The 25,509-nt window shown below is 38.7% G+C and overlaps 1 long non-coding RNA gene across 1 annotated transcript; it reads right to left on the bottom strand.

Annotated features, from left to right (window-relative positions):
* Positions 1–25,424, bottom strand: LOC103021030 (uncharacterized). Its single transcript, XR_451946.2, has 4 exons — positions 25,160–25,424; positions 3,202–3,321; positions 2,269–2,432; positions 1–1,638 (listed from the first exon to the last, which is right to left on the bottom strand). It is a non-coding gene; the product is annotated as an uncharacterized LOC103021030 (long non-coding RNA).
* Between the last annotated feature and the right edge of the window lie 85 nt (positions 25,425–25,509).

Below are 25,509 nucleotides of genomic sequence, written 5' to 3' on the forward strand. Positions count from 1 at the left end.
CTCTTTCCCACCCTTCCCCTTTTCAAATGCTTTGATATAAAAAACTAAAAAGTATTTTTCATCTTTAGGCATTTTTAAGTATTTTTGTTATCATGGGGAAAACATCCCATAGCTACTAAACTAGTGCTTTAAAGCCAAAGTGTACAAATATTTCTTTTGTTGCATTTTCAAATAAAATTAAGAACTAGGACTCAAGACAAAGAAAATGCTGCAATACCTTATCTTCAGTAGTCCTGTTAATGAAATTAAGCAGTCCATTAGTAAGGAAGAATGCTAATGTGTTAAGAACAAGATAGTCCTTCATCCAACCATACACCAAGTCACAGACCATGTTGAGTATATTACTCTTAAATACTTACTTTTTTCCCAACGACCAAAATCTCAATATATTCTTCCTCTACACCTTACAGAGGTTATCAAGTTATCAAGTAAATTTTTATTCTGTAGAATGCTTTTTATGTTCTCATTCAAAAATATTTATTAACTAGAAAGTTGTGTTCTTCTGAGGTTCCTCACCAAACACTGGAGGCCAGGAAAACATTCAGAAAAATGAGTCAGTTCTTGCGAGTGTCCACATTAAACGCTAATGCATTGCAACAGAATCATCCTGAATAAGCTGAATTCTCTCAAATATTTAAGGCAGCTACAAACAGACTAAAGATGGAGTTTTCTCCTCTCTCTGGTTCTAGAGTCAATTGTGCACTGCACTGCATTCATAATAAAGAAATAGTGTTTCACTCTTTCAGTAAGGGAGATAAACAAGAGTTCAACTTGCATAAATATAATTTAAAATGTGTCTCCTACCTTATATGAGTGAGAATTATTAAAATACACAAGCATCAAGAACAAAAGGTAAAATAGAGATAATGAATAATTGTTTGATCCTTTAGGGAAATATTCCCCAAAGGGCTGTGTTATTATAGCAAACTTCTATGCCATAGGTTTCAAATGCTTCAATTGTCCAAATATTCATTTTCGTGTATGTTTAACATCACAAAGTATCTACTAAATAAAGTTAGGTTTTAAGTATTGCAATTCATCTATTTTTTAAAATCATTTACTCCCTACTTGGCTCCCAAAATTCTATTTAAAGTATTGGAAGATTTAGCTGGTTCATAGAGTTGAAAACTTAAATGTCACAGTTGGACCCAGATACAATCTGTTCCTGCCTCTTCAGTTTGTGTCCTGCTGCTCTCTGAATTGCAAATGTCGGTATTTTGCAGAAAGGCATGTATGATAATGTTAGATACATTCCAGACATTCTTGAGGTACTTTTTTTGTAGGTGAATATGCCTTGCAGGACCCTCTATCCTAGGTGAGATTTTTTTCTAGTTACGTATTTAATGATCATGATCTCTCTCCTGCTACATCCCTTTCATATTCTGTTTGCAAAAAGTTCGCCCTCCAAAGCAAAAAACCCTGATGAAAGATCTTCAGAGCCCTTCCATAATCACCTAGGCAAGGAGGACCTCATCAATATACCTTCAAAGTTTACAAAACCACCTTGCATTAGGGTCTCTTGGAATCAATTCTACACACAGTATATGCTAGGTCAAGCATGGCAAAATCTCTTGTGCCGTCACTAGTAGATGGTGGTGAGCCCTTGAAGGAAGGAATGGTGCTGTGGATTAGCAACATCTATAATGAGAATAGAAAGACAAAAAGGGGTAGGTGATGTATCTCCCATTACCTCCATTTGCATCTGAGTTTATGCTAATCTTTCTTGCCTATGCCCATTCTTACCCCATCTCCCTTAAAAGAGATGTACCAAAGGACTGCAGATTTTCTGACTGACTTTACATCCCAATAGGGCAGCAGGGGCAATAATGCCACCTCCCTTGTTGGTTTACCATAGGCTTATCTAAGATAAATACAAAGGGTTTAGCATAATCCCTGGCACATAGTTTATACTCCATCGATGTTTTTTTCATGTTATTCACTCTACTCTCCACTTTATCCATGCATACGTTCAGCTTAAGCAGGAAAACTGACTTTGGTTGGGTGCTTGTGAACAGAATAAGACAGAGTATAAGGAAGTATTTGATCATTTAAACTTCACAGAAGCTATTATAGATACCCTTGGTAGGTGCAGAAGTGGTAAACTACTCCACATAAAATAGAAAATTAAAATAAGTGCCTATAAGCTCCAATCAGAAATACTGTGAAGAATTTTGTACTTCCTGCTTTTTGTACCCGCTTCCTGGGCACCCAGAGATGGGTGGTGGGTAGCTAAACTAAGTACACCATTATTGCTCAGAGAAGTTTTACCTTTATCCTTTATTGAAATGTGGCGGCTTTGTCCTTTTGTGCTTTAAGGGATGGGGTGAAGTGTTAAGGAGTGGGCCCCTGATCAGCGCTGGGGAGGAGGAGATGCTGTAATTCAGTGGTCAGCAGCACACACTCTCTGCCACAGCACTTGTGAGCTCTGGGACCTTGGAAAAATTACATAACTTCTCTCAGTGTCCTTATTTGTAGCATAGGGAAAATAATTCACTAAAAGCACTTTGCACATTGCCTGGCACCATGGTTAGTGCTTACTAAATGTTAGTTATTGAGGTTGTTGATTTACTGAGAAGTGGAAAGAAAGGGGGAAAGAGAAGAAGGGAAGCTCTGCTTGGCATTGCTCTGTCCATCCTTTTAGAACAGTGGCCTTCTGGATTCCTGGGTTTGTTGATTCAGGGCTCAGGGACAGCTATCCTAAGAAGGGTGGGAGGCAGTTTTGCAGAGCAGAGAGAAGTCGTATAAGAAGGAAGCTCCCAAGACAGGGCCTTAATTTGAATTATAGGAAAGCTTTTATCATTATTATGGATGGAAGTGGGGAAAAAGACATTAGCATTTACCCAAGCTTAAAATGCCACTACAATTAACACATTAGTTCAGGGATCACAGGATTGATACTGGCTTTGCAAGACAAATGATTTCCTCAAACTCCTAAAAAAAAAAAAAAAAGTGTCCCACTAATCACTACAGAGCAATGTAGGGATCACCTGGACAGAACTGAACACTTCCTAATAAATAGAGCTTTTATAAAGCAGCAGAGATCTCAGGCATCTTTCTGTAAAAGTGAATGCTTGGGCAGATCTGTAAAACAGCAGACCCAATCCTCCAACCCTCCTGCACAAATCTCATCTCAGAAAAATACAGGAAAAAATGTCAACTGCAAAAGCACATTTTGTCAATATCCAAAGAGATAAAAGTAACCCTTTAAAAACAGCAATGGAGGCACACAGTCCAGCCCGCGAGCTGAGGTGTCAGCACAGCTATTTCTCACTAGGCACTCTGATCCAAAGTGCCGGGTATGAGGCCTCTGCATGAAGCACCCTGTGGACAAGTGAAACTAGATGAAGCACAAAGAAAAAGAAAAATAAAAAGGCAAGCTGCAAACCCTTTGAAAAAAACGCCTCTGCATCTCTAGCTCTTGCAGAGGTTGCCGTCTTTAGTGGAGTCTCCTATTGCAGGGGGACCTTCAAGATGCCGGAGGAGTAACACGTAGAGATCACCTTCTTCCCCACAGATACATCAAACATACATCTACATCTGGAAAAACTCCTACAGAACACCTACTGAACGCTGGCAGAAGACCTCAGACTTCCCAAAAGGCAAGAAAATCCCCACGTACCTGGCTGTGTGGCTGACAGGGTCTTGGTGCTCCAGCTTGGTGTCAGGCCTGAGCCTCTGAGGTGGGAGAGCCGAGTTCAGAACACTGGACCACCAGACACCTCCTGGCACCATGTAATATCAATCAGCGAGAGCTTTCCCAGAGATCTCCGTCTCAACGCTAAGACCCAGCTCCACCCAACAGCCAGCAAGCTCCAGTGCTGGACACCTTATGCCAAACAGCTAACAAGACAGGAACACAACCCCACCCATTAGCAGAGAGGCTGCCTAAAATCATCCTAAAAGTTCACAGACACCCTAAAACACACTGCCGGACGCGGCCCTGCCCACTAGAAAGACAAGATCCAGCCCCAACCACCAGAACACAGGCACCAGTCCCCTCCACCAGAAAGCCTACACTACCCACTGAACCAACCTCACACACTGGGGGAAGACACAAAAAACAATGGGAACTACAAACCTGCAGCCTGAGAAAAGGAGACCCCAAAAACAGTAAGTTAAACAAAATGAGAAGATAGAGAAATATGCAGCAGATGAAGAAGCAAGGTAAAAACCCAACAGACCAAACAAATAAAGAGGAAATAGGCAGTCTACCTGAAAAAGAATTCAGACTAATAATATTAAAGATGATCCAAAATCTTGGAAATAGAATGGAAACAATACAAGAAACGTTTAACAAGGATCTAGAAGAACTAAAGAGCAAACAATGATGAACACAATAAATGAAATTAAAAATATTCTAGAAGGAATCAATAGCAGAATAACTGAGGCAGAAGACCGGATAAATGACCTGGAAGATTAAATAGTGGAAATAACTACCACAGAGCAGAATAAAGAAAAAAGAATGAAAAGACTTGAGGACAGTCTCAAAGACCTCTGGGACAACATTAAACACACCAACATTCAAATTATACGTGCCCCAGAAGAAGAAGAGAAAAAAAAAGGGTCTGAGAAAATATTTGAAGAGATTATAGTTGAAAACTTCCCTAACATGGGAAAGGAAATAGTCAATCAAGTCCAGGAAGCAAAGAGAGTCCCATACAGGACAAATCCAAGGAGAACACACCAAGATACATATTAACAAACTATCAAAAATTAAATACAAAGAAAAAATATTAAAGGCAGCAAGGGAAAAGCAACAAATAACATACAAGGGGATCCCCATAAGATTAACAGCTGATCTTTCAGTAGAAACTCTGAAAGCCAGAAGGGAATGGCAGGACATATTTAGAGTGATGAAAGGGAAAAACCTACAACCAAGATTACTCTACCCAGCAAGTATCTCATTCCGATTCGATGGAGAAATTAAAACCTTTACAGACAATCAGAAGTTAAGAGAATTCAGCACCAAAAAAAGAGCTTTAAAACAAATGCTAAAGGAACTTCTCTAGGCAGGAAATACAAGACAAGGAAAAGACAGACAATAACAAACCCAAAACAATTAAGAAAATGGTAATAGGAACATACATATCAACAATTACTTTAAATGTAAATGGATTAAATGCTCCAACAAAAAGACACAGACTGGCTGAATGGATACCAAAACAAGACACATACAAATGCTGTCTACAACAGACCCATTTCAGACCTAGGGACACATACAGACTGAAAGTGAGGGGATGGAAAGAGATATTCCATGCAAATGGAAATCAATAGAAAGCTGGAGTAGCAATTCTCATATCAGACAAGATAGTCTTTAAAATAAAGACTATTACAAGAGACAAAGAAGGACACTATATAATGATCAAGGGATCAATCCAAGCGGAAGATATAACAATTTATATCAAGGGTAAATACTTATGCACCCAACATACAAGCACTTCAGTACATAAGGCAAATGCTAATAGCCATAAAAGGGGAAATCGACAGTAACACAATCATAGTAGGGGACTTTAACACCCCACTTTCACCAATAGAAAGATCATCCAAAATGAAAATAAATAAGGAAACACAAGCTTTAAACGACACATTAGACAAGACGGATTTAACTGATATTTACAGGACATTCCATCCAAAAACAACAGAATACACTATCTTTTCAAGTGCTCATGGAACATTCTTCAGGGTAGATCATATCTTGGGTCATAAATCAAGCCTTGGTAAATTTAAGAAGATTGAAATCGTATCAAGTATCTTTTCCGACCACAAAGCTATGAGACTAGATATCAATTACAGGAAAAAAATCTGTAAAAATTACAAACACATGGAGACTAAACAATACACTACTAAATAACCAAGAGATTACTGAGGAAATCAAAGAGGAAATCAAAAAATACCTAGAAACAAATGACAATGAAAACACAGCAACCCAAAACCTATGGGATGCAGCAAAAGCAGTTCTAAGAGGGAAATTTATAGCAATACAATCTTACCTCAAGAAACAAGAAAAATCTCAAATAAACAACCTAACCTTACACCTAAAGCAATTAGAGAAAGAAGAACAAAAAAACCTCAAAGTTAGCAGAAGGAAAGAAATCATAAAGATCAGATCAGAAATAAATGAAAAAGAAATGAAGGAAACAATAGCAAAGATCAATAAAAGTAAAATCTGGTCCTTTGAGAAGATAAACAAAATTGATAAACCATTAGCCAGACTCATCAAGAAGAAAAGGGAGAAGACTCAAATCAACAGAATGGGAAATGAAAAAGGAGAAGTAACAACTGACACTGCAGAAATACAAAGGATCATGAGAGATTACTACAAGCAACTATATGCCAAAAAAATGGACAACCTGGAAGAAATGGACAAATTCTTAGAAAAGCATGACCTTCCGAGACTGCACCAGGAAGAAATAGAAAATATAAACAGACCAATCACAAGCACTTAAATTGAAACTGTGATTAAAAATCTTCCAGCAAACAAAAGCCCAGGATCAGATGGATTCACAGGTGATTTCTATCAACCATTTAGAGAAGAGCTAACACTTACCCTTCTCAAACGCTTCCAAAAAATTGCAGAGGAAGGAACACTCCCAAACTCATTCTACGAGGCCACTATCACCCTGATACCAAAACCACAGATGTCAAAAAAAAGAAAACTACAGGCCAATATCACTGATGAACATACATGTAAAAATCCTCAACAAAATACTAGCAAACAGAATCCAACAGCACATTAAAAGGATCAAACACCACGATCAAGTGGGGTTTATCCTAGGAATGCAAGGATTCTTCAATATACACAAATCAATCAATGTGATAAACCATATTAAAAAACTGAAGAAGAAAAAACATATGATCATCTCAAGAGATGCAGAAAAAGCTTTTGACAAAATTCAACACCCATTTATGATAAAAACTCTCCAGAAAGTAGGCATAGAGGGAACCTACCTCAACATAATAAAGTTCATATATGATAAACCCACAACCAACATTGTTCTCAGTGGTGAAAAACTGAAACCAATTCCTCTAAGATCAGGAAAAAGACAAGGTTGCCCACTCTCACCACTATTATTCTAGATAGTTTTGGAAGATTTAGCCACAGCAATCAGAGAAGAAAAAGAAATAAAAGGAATCCATATTGGAAAAGAAGAAGTAAAACTGTCACTGTTTGCAGATGACATGATACTATACATAGAGAATCCTAAAGATGCTACCAGAAAACTACTAGAGCTAATCAATGAATTTGGTAAAGTACAAGGATACAAAATTAATGCACAGAAATCTCTCGCATTCCTATACACTAATGATGAAAAATCTGAAAGATAAATTAAGGAAACACTCCCATTTACCACTGCAACAAAAAGAATAAAATACCTAGGAATAAACCTACCTAAGGAGACAAAAGACCTGTATGCAGAAAACTATAAGACACTGATGAAAGAAATTAAAGATGATACAAACAGATGGAGAGATATACCATGTTCCTGGATTGGAAGAATCAACATTGTGAAAATGACTATACTAACCAAAGCAAGCTACAGATTCAATGCAATCCTTATCAAACTACCAACAGCATTTTTCACAGATCTAGAACAATAAATTTCACAATTTGTATGGAAGCACAAAAGACCCCGAATAGCCAAAGCAATCTTGAGAAAGAAAAATGGAGCTGGAGGAATCAGGCTCCTGGACTTCAGACTATATTACAAAGCTACAGTAATCAAGACAGTATGGTAATGGCACAAAAACAGAAATATAGATCAATGGAACAGGATAGAAAGCCCTGAGATAAACCCATGTACATATGGTCACCTTACCTTTGAGAAAGGAGGCAAGAATATACAATGGAGAAAAGACAGTCTCTTCAATAAGTGGTGCTGGGAAAACTGGACAGCTACACGTAAAAGAATGAAATTAGAACCCTCCCTAACACCATACACAAAAATAAACTCAAAATGGATTAAAGACCTAAATGTAAGACCAGACACTGTAAAACCTTTAGAGGAAAACAGGCAGAACACTCTATGACATAAATCACAGCAACATCCTATTTGACCCACCTCCTAGAGAAAGGGAAATAGAAACAAATATAAACAAATGGGACCTAATGAAACTTAAAAGCTTTTGCACAGCAAAGGTAACCATAGATAAGATGAAAAGACAACCCTCAGAATGGGAGAAAATATTTGCAAATGAAGCAACTGACAAAGGATTAATCTCCAAAATATATAAGCAGCTCATGCAGCTCAGTATCAAAAAAACAAACAACCCATTCCAAAAATGGGCAGAAGACCTAAACAGACATTTCTCCAAAGGAGATATACAGATTGCCAACAAACACATGAAAGGATGCTCAACGTCACTAATCATTAGAGAAATGCAAATCAAAACTACAATGAGGTATCACCTCACGCTGGTCAGAATGGCCATCATCAAAAAATCTACAAACTGTAAGTGCTGGAGAGGGTGTGGAGAAAAGGGAACTGTCTTGCACTGTTGGTGGGAATGTAAATTGATACAGCCACTATGGAGAACAGTATGGAGGTTCCTTAAAAAACTAAAAATAGAACTACCATATGACCCAGCAATCCTACTACTGGGCATATACCCTGAGAAAACCATAATTCAAAAAGAGACATGCACCCCAATGTTCATTGCAGCACTATTTACAATAGCCAGGACATGGAAGCAATCTAAGTGTCCACTGACAGATGAATGGATAAAGAAGATGTGGCACATATATACAAGGAATATTATTCAGCCATAAAAAGAAACGAATTTGAACTATTTGTAGGTGGGTGGACATAGAGTCTGTCATACAGAGTGAAGTAAGTCAGAAAGAGAAAAACAAATACCATATGCTAACACATATTTATGGAATCTAAAAAAAAAAAAAGGTTCTGATGAACCTAGGGACAGGACAGGAATAAAGACACAGACATAGAGAATGGACTTGCGGACACGGGAAGGGGGAAGGGTAAGCTGGGACGAAGTGAGAGAGTAGCATTGACATATATACACAACCAAATGTAAAACAGATGGCTAGTGGGAAGCAGCTGCATGGCACAGGGAGAGCAGCTCAGTGCTTTGTGACCACCTAGAGGGGTGGGATAGGGAGGGTGGGAGGGAGACGCAAGAGGGAGGGGATATGGGGATATATGTATACATATAGCTGATTCACTTTGTTATACAGCAGAAACTAACACAACGTTGTACATCAATTATACTCCAATAAAGATGTTAAAAAAAAAAAAACTGCCAGGGAAAATCTTTAAAAAATAGAATGTACTGAATTTTTTTAAATGTGTTTTTTAATCTTTCTCAAGGCCAGTCCTTGGCAAGGGTTAAAAGATTTGATTTGGGGTTTAAAGCTGACTGGTATGTCATCTGGGCCAAAAAGAGAGACCTTTGTACTTTCTTTGACAATCAAGGACTTATGAACACTTCATAAAATGGGCATTTCTAGCGCCACACCTTCAAGTCCAAGTGACTGTGCAACATATAAGAACCTAAAGGAGTCTGTAAACAAGATCTCCAAAATTATGTGAGTCCAGGGAAAACCTCACCTAGAGAGTTACAGAAAGACAGAGAAGATGAAAAGGCAGAGGGCTATGTACCAGATGAAGGAACAAGAAAAAACCCCAGAAAAGCAACTAAATGAAGTGGAGATAGGCAACCTTCCAGAAAAAGAATTCAGAATAATGATAGTGAAGATGATCCAGGACCTCGGAATAAGAATGGAGGCAAAGATTGAGAAGATGCAAGAAATGATTAACAAAGACCTAGAAGAATTAAAGAACAAACAAACAGAGATGACCAATACAATAACTGAAATGAAAACTACACTAGAAGGAATCAATAGCAGAATAACTGAGGCAGAAGAACGGATAAGTGACCTGGAAGACAGAATGGTGGAATTCACTGCTGCGGAACAGACTAAAGAAAAAAGAATGAAAAGAAATGAAGACAGCCTAAGAGACCTCTGGGACAACATTAAACGCAACAACATTCGCATTATAGGGGTCCCAGAAGGAGAAGAGAGAGAGAAAGGACCAGAGAAAATATTTGAAGAGATTATAGTCGAAAACTTCCCTAACATGGGAAAGGAAATAGCCACCCAAGTCCAGGAAGCGCAGAGAGTCCCATACAGAATAAACCCAAGGAGAAACACGCCGAGACACATAGTTATCAAAGTGGCAAAAATTAAAGACAAAGAAAAATTACTGAAAGCAGCAAGGGAAAAACGACAAATAACATACAAGGGAACTCCCATAAGGTTAACAGCTGATTTCTCAGCAGAAACTCTGCAAGCCAGAAGGGAGTGGCATGATATACTTAAAGTGATGAAAGGGAAGAACCTACAACCAAGATTACTCTACCCAGCAAGGATCTCATTTAGATTTGATGGAGAAATCAAAAGCTTTACAGACAAGCAAAAGCTAAGAGAATTCAGCACCACCAAACCAGCTCTACAACAAATGCTAAAGGAACTTCTCTAAGTGGGAAACACAAGAGAAGAAAAGGACCTACAAAAACAAACCCAAAACAATTAAGAAAATGGTCATAGGAACATACATATCGATAATTACCTTAAACGTGAATGGATTAAATGCCCCAACCAAAAGACATAGACTGGCTGAATGGATACAAAAACAAGACCCATATGTATGCTGTCTACAAGAGACCCACTTCAGACCTAGGGACACATACAGACTGAAAGTGAGGGGATGAAAAAAGATATTCCATGCAAATGGAAATCAAAAGAAAGCTGGAGTAGCTATACTCATATCAGATAAAATAGACTTTAAAATAAAGACTGTTACAAGAGACAAGGAAGGACAGTACATAATGATCCAGGGATCAATCCAAGAAGAAGATATAACAATTATAAATATATATGCACCCAACATAGGAGCACCTCAATACATAAGGCAACTGCTAACAGCTATGAAAGAGGAAATCGACAGTAACACAATAATAGTGGGGGACTTTAACACCTCACTTACACCAATGGACAGATCATCCAAAATGAAAATAAATAAGGAAACAGAAGCTTTAAATGACACAATAGACCAGATAGATTTAATTGATATATATAGGACATTCCATCCAAAAACGGCAGATTACACGTTCTTCTCAAGTGCGCACGGAACATTCTCCAGGATAGATCACATCTTGGGTCACAAATCAAGCCTCAGTAAATTTAAGAAAATTGAAATCATATCAAGCATCTTTTCTGACCACAACGCTATGAGATTAGAAATGAATTACAGGGAAAAAAACGTAAAAAAGACAAACACATGGAGGCTAAACAATACGTTACTAAATAACCAAGAGATCACTGAAGAAATCAAACAGGAAATAAAAAAATACCTAGAGACAAATGACAATGAAAACACGACGACCCAAAACCTATGGGATGCAGCAAAAGCGGTTCTAAGAGGGAAGTTTATAGCTATACAGGCCTACCTAAAGAAACAAGAAAAATCTCAAGTAAACAATCTAACCTTACACCTAAAGAAACTAGAGAAAGAAGAACAAACAAAACCCAAAGTTAGCAGAAGGAAAGAAATCATAAAGATCAGAGCAGAAATAAATGAAATAGAAACAAAGAAAACAATAGCAAAGATCAATAAAACTAAAAGTTGGTTCTTTGAGAAGATAAACAAAATTGATAAGCCATTAGCCAGACTCATCAAGAAAAAGAGGGAGAGGACTCAAATCAAGAAAATCAGAAATGAAAAAGGAGAAGTTACAACAGACACCGCAGAAATACAAAACATCCTAAGAGACTACTACAAGCAACTTTATGCCAATAAAATGGACAACCTGGAAGAAATGGACAAATTCTTAGAAAGGTATAACCTTCCAAGACTGAATCAGGAAGAAACAGAAAATATCAACAGACCAATCACAAGTAATGAAATTGAAACTGTGATTAAAAATCTTCCAACAAACAAAAGTCCAGGACCAGATGGCTTCACAGGTGAATTCTATCAAACATTTAGAGAAGAGCTAACACCCATCCTTCTCAAACTCTTCCAAAAAATTGCAGAGGAAGGAACTCTCCCAAACTCATTCTATGAGGCCACCATCACCCTGATACCAAAACCAGACAAAGACACTACAAAAAAAGAAAATTACACACCAATAACACTGATGAATATAGATGCAAAAATCCTCAACAAAATACTAGCAAACAGAATCCAACAACACATTAAAAGGATCATACACCACGATCAAGTGGGATTTATCCCAGGGATGCAAGGATTCTTCAATATACGCAAATCAATCAATGTGATACACCATATTAACAAATTGAAGAAGAAAAACCATATGATCATCTCAATAGATGCAGAAAAAGCTTTTGACAAAATTCAACACCCATTTATGATAAAAACTCTCCAGAAAGTGGGCATAGAGGGAACCTACCTCAACATAATAAAGGCCATATATGACAAACCCACAGCAAACATCATTCTCAATGGTGAAAAACTGAAAGCATTTCCTCTAAGATCAGGAACGAGACAAGGATGTCCACTCTCACCACTATTATTCAACATAGTTCTGGAAGTCCTAGCCACGGCAATCAGAGAAGAAAAAGAAATAAAAGGAATACAAATTGGAAAAGAAGAAGTAAAACTGTCACTGTTTGCGGATGACATGATACTATACATAGAGAATCCTAAAACTGCCACCAGAAAACTGCTAGAGCTAATTAATGAATATGGTAAAGTTGCAGGTTACAAAATTAATGCACAGAAATCTCTTGCATTCCTATACACTAATGATGAAAAATCTGAAAGAGAAATTATGGAAACACTCCCATTTACCATTGCAACAAAAAGAATAAAATACCTAGGAATAAACCTACCTAGGGAGACAAAAGACCTGTATGCAGAAAACTATAAGACACTGATGAAAGAAATTAAAGATGATACCAAGAGATGGAGAGATATACCATGTTCTTGGATTGGAAGAATCAACATTGTGAAAATGAGTATACTACCCAAAGCAATCTACAGATTCAATGCAATCCCTATCAAATTACCAATGGCATTTTTTACAGAGCTAGAACAAATCATCTTAAAATTTGTATGGAGACACAAAAGACCCCGAATAGCCAAAGCAGTCTTGAGGCAAAAAAATGGAGCTGGAGGAATCAGACTCCCTGACTTCAGACTATACTACAAAGCTACAGTAATCAAGACAATATGGTACTGGCACAAAAACAGAAACATAGATCAATGGAACAAGATAGGAAGCCCAGAGATTAACCCACGCACCTATGGTCAACTAATCTATGACAAAGGAGGCAAAGATATACAATGGAGAAAAGACAGTCTCTTCAATAAGTGGTGCTGGGAAAACTGGACAGCTACATGTAAAAGAATGAAATTAGAATACTCCCTAACACCATACACAAAAATAAACTCAAAATGGATTAGAGACCTAAATATAAGACTGGACACTATAAAACTCTTAGAGGAAAACATAGGAAGAACACTCTTTGACATAAATCACAGCAAGATCTTTTTTGATCCACCTCCTAGAGTAATGGAAATAAAAACAAAAATAAACAAGTGGGACCTAATGAAACTTCAAAGCTTTTGCACAGCAAAGGAAACCATAAACAAGACAAAAAGACAACCCTCAGAATGGGAGAAAATATTTGCAAATGAATCAACTGACAAAGGATTAATCTCCAAAATATATAAACAGCTCATTCAGCTCAATATCAAAGAAACAAACACCCCAATCCAAAAATGGGCAGAAGACCTAAATAGACATTTCTCCAAAGAAGACATACAGACGGCCACGAAGCACATGAAAAGATGCTCAACATCACTAATTATTAGAGAAATGCAAATCAAAACTACAATGAGGTATCACCTCACTCCTGTTAGAATGGGCATCATCAGAAAATCTACAAACAACAAATGCTGGAGAGGGTGTGGAGAAAAGGGAACCCTCTTGCACTGTTGGTGGGAATGTAAATTGATACAGCCACTATGGAGAACAATATGGAGGTTCCTTAAAAAACTAAAAATAGAATTACCATATGACCCAGCAATCCCACTACTGGGCATATACCCAGAGAAAACCGTAATTCAAAAGGACACATGCACCCGAATGTTCATTGCAGCACTATTTACAATAGCCAGGTCATGGAAGCAACCTAAATGCCCATCAACAGACGAATGGATAAAGAAGTTGTGGTACATATATACAATGGAATATTACTCAGCCATAAAAAGGAACGAAATTGAGTCATTTGTTGAGACGTGGATGGATCTAGAGACTGTCATACAGAGTGAAGTAAGTCAGAAAGAGAAAAACAAATATCGTATATTAATGCATGTATGTGGAACCTAGAAAAATGGTACAGATGAGCCAGTTTGCAGGGCAGAAGTTGAGACACAGATGTAGAGAATGGACATATGGACACCAAGGGGGGAAAACTGCGGTGAGGTGGGGATGGTGGTGTGCTGAATTGGGCGATTGGGATTGACATGTATACACTGATGTGTATAAAACTGATGCCTAATAAGAACCTGCAGTATAAAAAAACAAACAAAACAACTAATACTAAACTTTCATTGGGTTATTTGTATGGAAATATGTTAATATAAATGTTTCAGACATTACATGAAATTTCTAAAAATGTTATATTTGTATTTGTATGGAAATATGTATGGAAATATGTTAATATAAATGTTTCAGACATTACATGAAATTTCTAAAAATCTTATATTTGTATTTGTATGGAAATATGTATGGAAATATGTTAATATAAATGTTTCAGACATTACAGGAAACTTCTAAAAATCTTATATGTTCTGGTATAAGGTTATAAGTAATAATCCTAGTTATTACTTTAAAATGTATATCTCAGAAATAACTAATTTTCTTGTCAACTGCATTATTATGAACTTTCATCAAATCTTTAACCATGGTCATTTTTAAGTCTTCTGTCATTTACAGACAGTTCTGGGTGTACTCTGATGATTTTGCAAGTATGTTCCTATAAAAGGGTTTCATCTTCAAGAAATTCATGGAAAAGACTCTGACAAGTACAGGTTTCTGGTAACTGACTGTACTGCTGAACTGAATGAATAAGCATTTTCAGAACTCTAATGAAAAACTGATGAACTCATAAAAGTGCTAACAAAAGATCAAGATGAAAAAAAAATTAATTACATGGGACTGAGTGAACTGATGAGGATGAGTATAATTTTTGTGACTTTCTGTCTGAATTAAAAAAAAAATCCCACAAGGACTCAGAGGCAAAGAATATACAAATCAATTTTCACTGCAAAGTAAAGGAGCTGTTACAGTGGAGGATTACTGGACTGAATGTCAATATTATGACATAGTATGAGTGTGTTTCATGTTTGGTAATTGCAATCATTGTTGCTTTTGTTGTGGTCATCCATGTACAATGCTTGGTGTCAGTCTATTTATCTCTTGTAAAAATAAAATACAGTGTGTGTGTGTGGAAAAAAAAAAAAAAAAAAAAGAAAGCCCAGAGATTAACCCACGCACCTATGGTCAACTAATCTATGACAAAGGAGGCAAAGATATACAATGGAGAAAAGACAGTCTCTTCAATAAGTGGTGCTGGGAAAACTGGACAGCTACATGTAAAAGAATGAAATTAGAATACTCCCTAACACCATACACAAAAATAAACTCAAAATGGATTAGAGACCTAAATATAAGACTGGACACTATAAAACTCTTAGAGGAAAACAGGCAGAACACTCTATGACATACATCACAGCAAGATCTTTTTTGATCCACCTCCTAGAGTAATGGAAATAAAAACAAAAATAAACAAGTGGGACCTAATGAAACTTCAAAGCTTTTGCACAGCAAAGGAAACCATAAACAAGACCAAAAGACAACCCTCAGAATGGGAGAAAATATTTGCAAATGAATCAACGGACAAAGGATTAATCTCCAAAATATATAAACAGCTCATTCAGCTCAGTATCAAAGAAACAAACATCCCAATCCAAAAATGGGCAGAAGACCTAAATAGACATTTCTCCAAAGAAGACATACAGACGGCCACGAAGCACATGAAAAGATGCTCAACATCACTAATTATTAGAGAAATGCAAATCAAAACTACAATGAGGTATCACCTCACTCCTGTTAGAATGGGCATCATCAGAAAATCTACAAACAACAAATGCTGGAGAGGGTGTGGAGAAAAAGGAACCCTCTTGCACTGTTGGTGGGAATGTAAATTGATACAGCCACTATGGAGAACAATATGGAGGTTCCTTAAAAAACTAAAAATAGAATTACCATATGACCCAGCAATCCCACTACTGGGCATATACCCAGAGAAAACCGTAATTCAAAAAGACACATGCACCCGAATGTTGATTGCAGCACTATTTACAATAGCCAGGTCATGGAAGCAACCTAAATGCCCATCAACAGACGAATGGATAAAGAAGATGTGGTACATATATACAATGGAATATTACTCAGCCATAAAAAGGAACGAAATTGAGTCATTTGTTGAGACGTGGATGGATCTAGAGACTGTCATACAGAGTGAAGTAAGTCAGAAAGAGAAAAACAAATACCGTATATTAATGCATGTATGTGGAACCTAGAAAAATGGTACAGATGAGCCAGTTTACAGGGCAGAAGTTGAGACACAGATGTAGAGAATGGACATATGGACACCAAGGGGGGAAAACTGCGGTGGGGTGGGGATGGTGGTGTGCTGAATTGGGCGATTGGGATTGACATGTATACACTGATGTGTATAAAACTGATGCCTAATAAGAACAAAAAAAAAAAAAAAAAAAAAAAACCTCACCTAGAGGATGGCCTCTTTCTCAAGAGGAAGATATATTTTATTTCTATTCCTTTGTGGCATTTTTTTTTAATGTTCAATTTGGAAAACAAAATTTTAAATGAGATGCAAGCCAGGAAAAGGAAAACAAAACTAAATAATACTTTTTCTTCTTACAGTTTGTTTGGCTATAAAAAAAAAAATTTAATCCATAGGTAGAACACTCAGTAAGAAGTGACTGCTATCAAAGCTTAAATTCAACATATATAGTTTAGAGTGAATTACACTTCAGACAATTTAGACTGTCAGCGGATCTTTTCAAATCCCTGCAGCATTAGTGTAATAGGATCAGAGATGAAGACAAATCATTAACACAACAGGACAGTTTTGAGAAGTGTATGTTGTTCTTTCAGCTAGTAAAATTTCACAAAATTTTTACTTCTTAGCAACTGACACTTTTACACTAATTCGTGATTGAGAGAAAAAGAATTCATATTCAATTCTCAGTCCTCACATTCAATATCTTCAAAATGTACTTGCTTTTTCAACTTAAGTGTCCATCGATAGATGAACAGATAAAAGATGTACGATATATATATGTATATATATACACACACACACACACAAAATGGAATATTACTCAGCAATAACAAAAATGAAATATTGCCATTTGTGACAATAAAAATGGATCTAGAGGGTATTACGCCAAATGAAATAAATCATAAAGAAAGAAATAGAAAGACAAAGTATGATCTCGTTTATATGTGGAACCTAAAAAGCAAAACAAACAAACAAACAAAACAAACATAGACTCAGAGAGAGAGAACAAATGGATGGTTGCCAGAGGGGAGGGGAATGGTGGGGAGAAATATGTGAAGAGGATTAAGAAACACAACCCTCCAGTTAGAAAATAAATAAGCCACAGGATGTAATATACAGCATAAGGAATATGGTCAATAATATTGTAATAACTCTGTATGGTGACAGATGGTTAATAGCTCTGTCATCACTTCATAATGTATGCAAATGTCAAATCACTGTTGTATACCTGAAACTAACATAAAATTGTATGTCAACTATACTTCAATTTTCAAAAATGTACTTGCTTTTCTTCTGTTACATTAAATGAATGAATCTTACTGCAGAAATGTCTTAGGCAAATTTTATAGTTCTTTTAATATATAATCTATTATTTCATAGGAAAATACACAAAACAACTTGACATCAGAAAGTCATATTAAAAAATTGCTGCTGGGCTTGCCTGGTGGTGCAGGGGTTAAGAATCTGCCTGCCAATGCAGAGGAAACGGGTTCGAGCCCTGGTCCGGGAAGATCCCACATGCTGTGGAGCAACTAAGCCAGTGTGCCACAACTACTGAGCCTGTGCTCTAGAGCCCGCGAGCCACAACTACTGAGCCTGAGTGCCACAACTACTGAAGCCCGCGCACCTAGAGCCCGTGCTCCACAAGACAAGTCACCACAATGAGAAGCCCACGCACCACAACGAAGAGTAGCCCCAACTCGCCGCAACTAGAGAAAGCCTGCGCACAGCAACGAAGACCCAACGCAGCCAAAAATAAGTAAAAAAATAAATTTATTTTTAAAATTGCTGTTTATACAATCAAATCTCATTTCTTGTTCGATCAAGCACTGTAGCTTTTTGTTTTCCTATAAAACAAACAGCCTTATTCATTGACTTTGACTTTCATACTTTTAGGCCTTCTTAAACTACAGCAAAGTTTTAATTATACTTTTAGTTTCCTTTGTGACCAATACTTACTAACCTGAAATGCAAGGAGCAGGCCAGGCCTGAGACTAATTTTGGCTTGAATTTCAACAGACGGTGAAGTTGGTATTATCCTCAGAAAGCAATCCTGCTTCATTTCTCCTCCCACCTCGCCCTCCCCAGTTAAGAGCTTTGAACCTCTGTTTCAGGAGTTCACAGTCAAGTGGCAGATTCTCTCCGGTCATAGCTTCCTCTTTTCAAACTTTGATGATTTCCTTGACTTCAATGCACCTCACTCGGGTTATTCAGCTCCTAATTTCTTCAAGATCTGTTCTCTGAATTCTCAGAAACCTTCTCTGTTCTAGATATTGGCCTGTAGGATGTGCACCTGTCTTCTCTGAGGCATCAGAGTGGATGTGAAGCTCTGAGCCAGAATATGCTTAAAGCTTCCTGTACTTGGAATGAAAGATAACCTGTTAACTAGAGAGCCAATTTGGAGGGAAACAAACAATACCCTGGTTAGAAAATACAACCTCTTCAGAATGGCCATTCCTGCTTTAAATCTAAATGAAGGCTGTCCTTTCTTGTCTTTCATAGCATTGATCCCAAGTTGTAAATATCTAAGTGTGTGTGCTTATTTGAATGTCTGTTTTCCTTTCTGGACAGTAAGCTTTCTCCATTACACAGTTAAGCTGCGTGAGGGCAGGAACTGTTTATTTTGTTCAAAGGATGCACTCAGAGGTTATCCCAGCCTTTTACACAAGTACCTGTTGAATGGATGAATGAATGGCAGATTGAAAGGAAGAAATGTCTGTGGCTGGTCAATTCAAGCACAATGAGTACACCAGGTAAAGTACCTTGCTCATGGAAGAATGAAAACATCATGTTTTTCCATGTTCTGGGTCAACTGGAGAGATCTGTGTCTGAGGATGTGTTCATTGGTGGGATGAGGGCAGCAACTTGTGTATATGTCTCTTTAGGTTGGATGCGTATCTATATGCATATAGGTATTGAGAGTGAAGAGACTGCTGTGAGACCAGATGCAAAGTGGAATGTGTATGGATGACAAAGGTCAAGAGGGTAAGTTCTGAACACTCACTCTACTCTGGATGTACCACGCATTGTGCTAGGGCACTAGCAGTTTCTGCAGGACAGGGTCCCAGTGGTACCCTGGATAAGCTGATGCCAGGTCAAGGGACCCCATAGCTATAGATAGTATCTGGTAGGACAAGCTGAGTCCTTATGCCTGTCGAAGAACAGCTTCTTTCCTCAACACATCTTTCCTCACAAAGATGCTTGTTCTTTTTCTTTCCATTTTTGACTGGAAATGTTCCCCTCCTGGTCCTCCTTCCCTCTGCAAGGTCCCCACATTGGCTCCCTGCTTCCAGGCGGGTTTGCATTCATTTCTCCCAAATAAATGTGCTTCAATTCTTCTTATAAACATCTCAAAATTTAAAAATTGGAAACATTTTGGAAGAATACCAGATGAATTCTGTGTCTGGGTAAAATTCACTAATATCACCTCAATAGCTAGACTGTGATTACAGTCAATATTAGGTATACCTTTATATCAATATAAGTAGGCAACAGAAATCATCTCTTTGAAAGTAATTCTTTCCTTTTCATCAAGGGAAGGGAGGGAGATTGCCTAAATTATCTGAAAAAGTACCTTAATTCTCTTTTTGTGATTATATACACAACCAGTCTTTGGATATTTGGGGCTAGGCCCAGGCAAAAATAAGTTCTATCAAAGTAATATATACTCAACTTATTATTATGCCCTCTAAACATTTTATGCACAACAACTAATCATATAATCATTAGAAATAAACCTGGGAAACATAACTGTATGTAATAATAATAACTACTGTTTTTAACATGTGCCAGATATTTTGTTTATATGGATTACTATATTACTTAAACTGCAAAGGACCCAACTTAGTAAAAATTCCTTTTTGCTAAGGCATAGGCAACTTAACTTACCTCCTATGACCTTGAATCCAGATTTTCTTTATCCCAAGGCCAATGATATTGAGGGGAAAAAAAAGAAGACATAGAGTCATATGGCTGGAGTTCCAGTTTGCGCTAAGAAATATAGAGGTTAGGGATAGAGGTTTGGGGATCAGACAGACCTAGATTAAAATCTTTGCTCTGCCATTTATCAATACTGTGATCTGTAATTTACTCAATCTCTCTGTGCTATGTGGGGTTATTATTCGCAAGCAACAGAAACTGAGTATGGTCAATTTAGGCAGGAAAATAATTTATTGGAAAACAATCAATCACACAAGGAGTCAACAGGAAGGCTGGCAGCAGCAAACTCAGCCAAGGTCACTCTTGACCAAGATGGTAAGGATGCCTCAACCAGCAGCCACTTACACTGTGGGACCCTTCACACCACCATCCCCAGATGCTGTGTAGTCTTTTAAGAAATGAGGGCTTCCCTGGTGGCGCAGTGGTTGAGAATCTGCCTGCCAATGCAGGGAACATGGGTTCGAGCCCTGGTCTGGGAAGATCCCACATGCCGCGGAGCAACTAGGCCCGTGAGCCACAACGACTGAGCCTGCACGTCTGGAGCCTGTGCTCTGCAACAAGAGAGACCGCGAAAGTGAGAGGCCCGCGCACCACAATGAAGAGTGGCCCCCTCTTGCCGCAACTAGAGAAAGCCCTCGCACAGAAACGAAGACCCAACACAGCCAAAAATAAAAAATAAATCAATAAATCAATAAATTTAAAAAAAAACACTTTAAAAAAGAAATGACTATGTCCTCTTCCACATTCCTTAACCAAATATCAATTTGCTCACCTGTAAACTGGGCCTACTAAGTGTAGTACCCTCCTCATAGGTTTCTTGTGAGCATTATATGACATATGCATAAATCATTCAGCACAGTGCCTCACTGACTAAGCACTGGATAAATTTCAGCTGGCCTCACTAATTTTTGTGCCTTTGAGCAAGTCACATGGTTTTTCTGTGCCCACAAGCTCATTACTGAAGACAGATGATTCCAATTATATTGTATTAGTCAGTATAAGTTAACTGCCCAAACAATCAGCCCCTCAAATCTCAGTGGATTATTTCTCTTGCACTTCATTGTCCAGTGACGGTCACTGGGATTGGAATGAGGTCCCTACTCCATGCAGGCATTCAGGGACCCAGTCAACTTCTATCTAGTGGTTCTGCCATACACCAGGGCCTTGCATCTTGTTGGCAGAAAAGGGAAGACAGAGAGCACAGAGGATCAGGGTCTTTTAGGCACCAGGCTTGGAAGTGGCACATATCACATCCTCCCGTTTTCCACTGGCCAGAATACAGTCACACGGGCTTTACCTGACCACAAGAAGTCTGGGAAACACCATCCAGCTATGTGTTAAAGCAGAAATGGAAACAGCATTTGATGAAACACGAGTCTCCATCACACCTACCTAACATCCTCAGGGGTTGCTAATAAGAACACATGCGAGTGCAATTGTGAAAGCTCTGTGGAAAGCAGCCAACAAGCTACAGATGATGCTGGTGTTGATGATTAAACCAGGGAGTCTCTGTGTTATTTTCTGAAGTGCTAAAAAATACAGCGATTCCGGGGGTGTGAGAAGAAACTAAAATATAATCAGAATGTCCATCTTCCTGTAGAAGAGACGCCTGGACTCGTAAGGCTTTATCTCTCCACCTGTATCTTCAAAAATGAGCAACACTAAGTAAGTAATGTCCTTTCTTTGTCCATTAGTCCAGTTCACAATGGGAGTGCAGCGGAAATATTTGTTTGGAGAAAAAAGAGGGGAAGAATAAAAGGGTAGAAAGCCATGCCGTTGACGAGTGTAACTGTCGGAGAAGAAGGCAGCCTGAAACCGTCACTTGGTGGCCACCAGCCTCCACAGCAGTAATTTATCCCCACATGAAGACGCTGGGGAGTTAATCACAGTACTGACACGTGTAACAGCTCCAAGCACTAGACTCAGCACAAAATTTATGCTTACAAAATGAAAATAATTAGGTGCATATTTGAAATGCACCACTAAAACGGGAGGGCAGTTCTTAGGACCACAACCACAACCGTGGACCTCTTTTCATGCCCAAGGTCAGGTTAACATCATGCTTCTAATTTACTGAACCAACTGGGTGAGGGTGTAGAAGGCAGATGTATCCAAAGGCACTGTGTTATTTGTACCAGACAGATGCCTTTTTCACGGTTTTGAATATCCGTATGGCCTGTCCAGAATGACAGAGAGCAAACACAGTTTGCACAGGCTTTGCTACATGAATGTTAGCGCTTTAGAAACGCTCTAAGATGTGGCCAACTTCGGCTTAGTAGGGGGTCCAGGCTAGATCTGATTCATCCTGCTACCTTCCCTCCAGGAATTAGCCCCTTTGTTACCCATTCCTTTGACCCAAGGAAGATTCAACCTAGTCAAAGGCAACGTGGTTGGTACCCTGCAAGCAGACTGTGGTTTTAAACGAGTTCCCCGCTTATGGTATTTACTTAAAAGAGTAGTCCAGTAATTAGCTAGCAGAGAGCAATCAAACTGATCAGTCAGGCCATTCTTAGACTAGTGCAAACCTTCAGAGAGGATTTAATGACAGTTCTAAAGAACTGAACTAGGGGCTTCCAGTGCAGAGAAATAGGGACTGAGGCAGCAACTGCAAGGGAGGATAGCAAACAATGCTTAGAAAAAAAAATCTTTTCATTAAAATATACAAACAACGACAAGAATTGTCCACATAATCATGGCGATTCTTCATTTCCTTGTTCAATGTAGATTCCTGGCAGAGTGTGAGGGAAACTGAACTACACTGTTTCAGCTTTTCAAGTTAAGAACATAAAATAATTATTTGTTTCCCAAATCTTCAACTTCTACTTCTGAAGGCTAAACTTAAGTTTTAAGAATCATGCACCAAAAGAAGTTACAGGTAAACCTACATTTTTTCAGTCTTGTATTCTGGATTCTTATTTTCATTTTCCTAAAGCTACTGTGGAAAGAAAATGTAAAGGACTAGTAAGAAAAACAGCTCTATTGATAACAAGCCCAGTTTATCAACAACACGCTAAAACCTGTAATATTAATTCTCTCAACAGTGTGCCTCAATTTTTATATTTAATATACTCTTCATCGTGAAAAGTTGACAAGTACTAATCCTAATTGTTCTCCATTTTAGGAACTTCAAGTGGAAAGAGAACTGGAAAAAAAATTTTATTAGCAGAAAGTGATTGATTATAAGTGGAACTTCCCACTTCGTCTTCATATTGTGACTGACAACCACATGACAGGGTAATAGTGATACAATGTAGTCAGGGAAGACTGGGGGGTAGAAGGTGCAGTTTCCTTTTTCTAGTGTTGATTTGTTTTCAGTGCTGACACAATCCTAGAGCTTACTACTCATGGGAAGTACAGACAACAGGAGTGGTTATAGTGATGATTAAGACTCCGAGAAACTGACAAATCGCCATCAATTATTTTATATTGGCTAACAAATGTGTGTTTTTCTTTCTGAATCCCTGATATTCATGAGGAAACAATACAAACAACAGAATGATGTTGTATCAATATATCCACATGGTGCCTTACGCAAAATATGTAAATACAATTCTAATATGTCCTGTAATTAGTTGAAATCCGGAATGCCCTCTTTTGTTTCTCCTATTACTTATTTGTTACTGTGTCATTTGAGAATAACTGGAGAACCAGATAAATTCTTAGGTTTGTTCATTCATGAAATAATATTTAAGGCATGAGTGCCTGCTTTATCATAAGAAGAATCAAGTTATTTACCTACCCTGTGAGGAGATGCAATATGTTAAAATGCACGTATACAATCCCTGGAAAGAGGTTTTCTTAGGAACCGAAATTGTGAAGGCTCACACAATCTCACTTCATGGTTAAAAAAAAAAAAAATGGTGAAGCAGTTATAATTATGCCATAAAGTTTTACAATCACTTTTTTTAGTTTTCAGTTCTTACTTCAGGAAGTAGAATAGAAAGAAGGGAATAACGAGTAGTCAAAAAAACTGTTCCCATCACAGAAGAAATTATAGTGTAATTCAAAGTAAAAAGGTAGAGCAATTAGGCTTTTCCAAGAGTTGACCAGGGTTCGGGTTAATTCCTTTACTCGAAAGACTTTTAAATCCCAGTCTCACTCTGCATCAGCCTTTCCAAGGATTCGTGGTGAAGGTATTTAAACACGAACGTAACACGGCCAAGACACGAAGCTCAGTCTAACCATTCTCACCAGGCGGAGAAGTTCCCCGGAGGAGGAGAAAGGCCTCCGCGGTTAGACAGGCAGCCCTCCCCCCTCACTACCCCTGCCCTGGGGGACCGCGCGCCACCTCTCCGCAGCCGCAGGGCTCTGCCACCTGCGCCGGGAGAGGTTGCTGTCCCGGCTCCTTTTTTCTGCCTGGGGCTGCCCTACCGAGCGCAGCCCACAGCCTGGGCGCTGCCAACTAACTCCTTTCATGGTGAGAAGATGGATTCTTCGTTGTTTCCCCGCCCATGCCGGGTGCCCACCCGCCCATCCACCCACCACAACCGTCGCGCGCACCCTACTTCTGACCCGGGGCCACGCGCGCACACACCCTATTTCTCCTCCCCGGACCACGCGCGCGCGCGCGCACACACACACCTCGGCCGTTCCAAAGTTGAGTCATAAGCCGCTGACCTCCCTTCCCAGCACCCAGATGTTGCGACCCGCGTTAAGTAGGTGCGAGAAACAGCCCACTTGGAGCGGGAGGCAGTGAGGAAGAAGAGATGCCGGTTTCAGAGCTGGCCCCCCTGGGTGCCGACTTCAGAGTACCTAAGAGGGAGCACAGAAGAGCACTGGGGCTTCCCCGGGGTTCCCGCGGACCACTGCTTCTCCGCACCACCTGCCTGAGGCGAGGGAACCAAGTCTCCAACACCCCCCCCACCACCACCTCGTTGGAGGGCGGGAAAGCCGCAGGGAGCCGCCCCCCGAGGCGCGGTGGGATCCGCGCA

This window comes from Balaenoptera acutorostrata, chromosome 2, assembly GCF_949987535.1.
Source record: "Balaenoptera acutorostrata chromosome 2, mBalAcu1.1, whole genome shotgun sequence".
Taxonomy (NCBI): Eukaryota; Metazoa; Chordata; class Mammalia; order Artiodactyla; family Balaenopteridae; genus Balaenoptera; species Balaenoptera acutorostrata.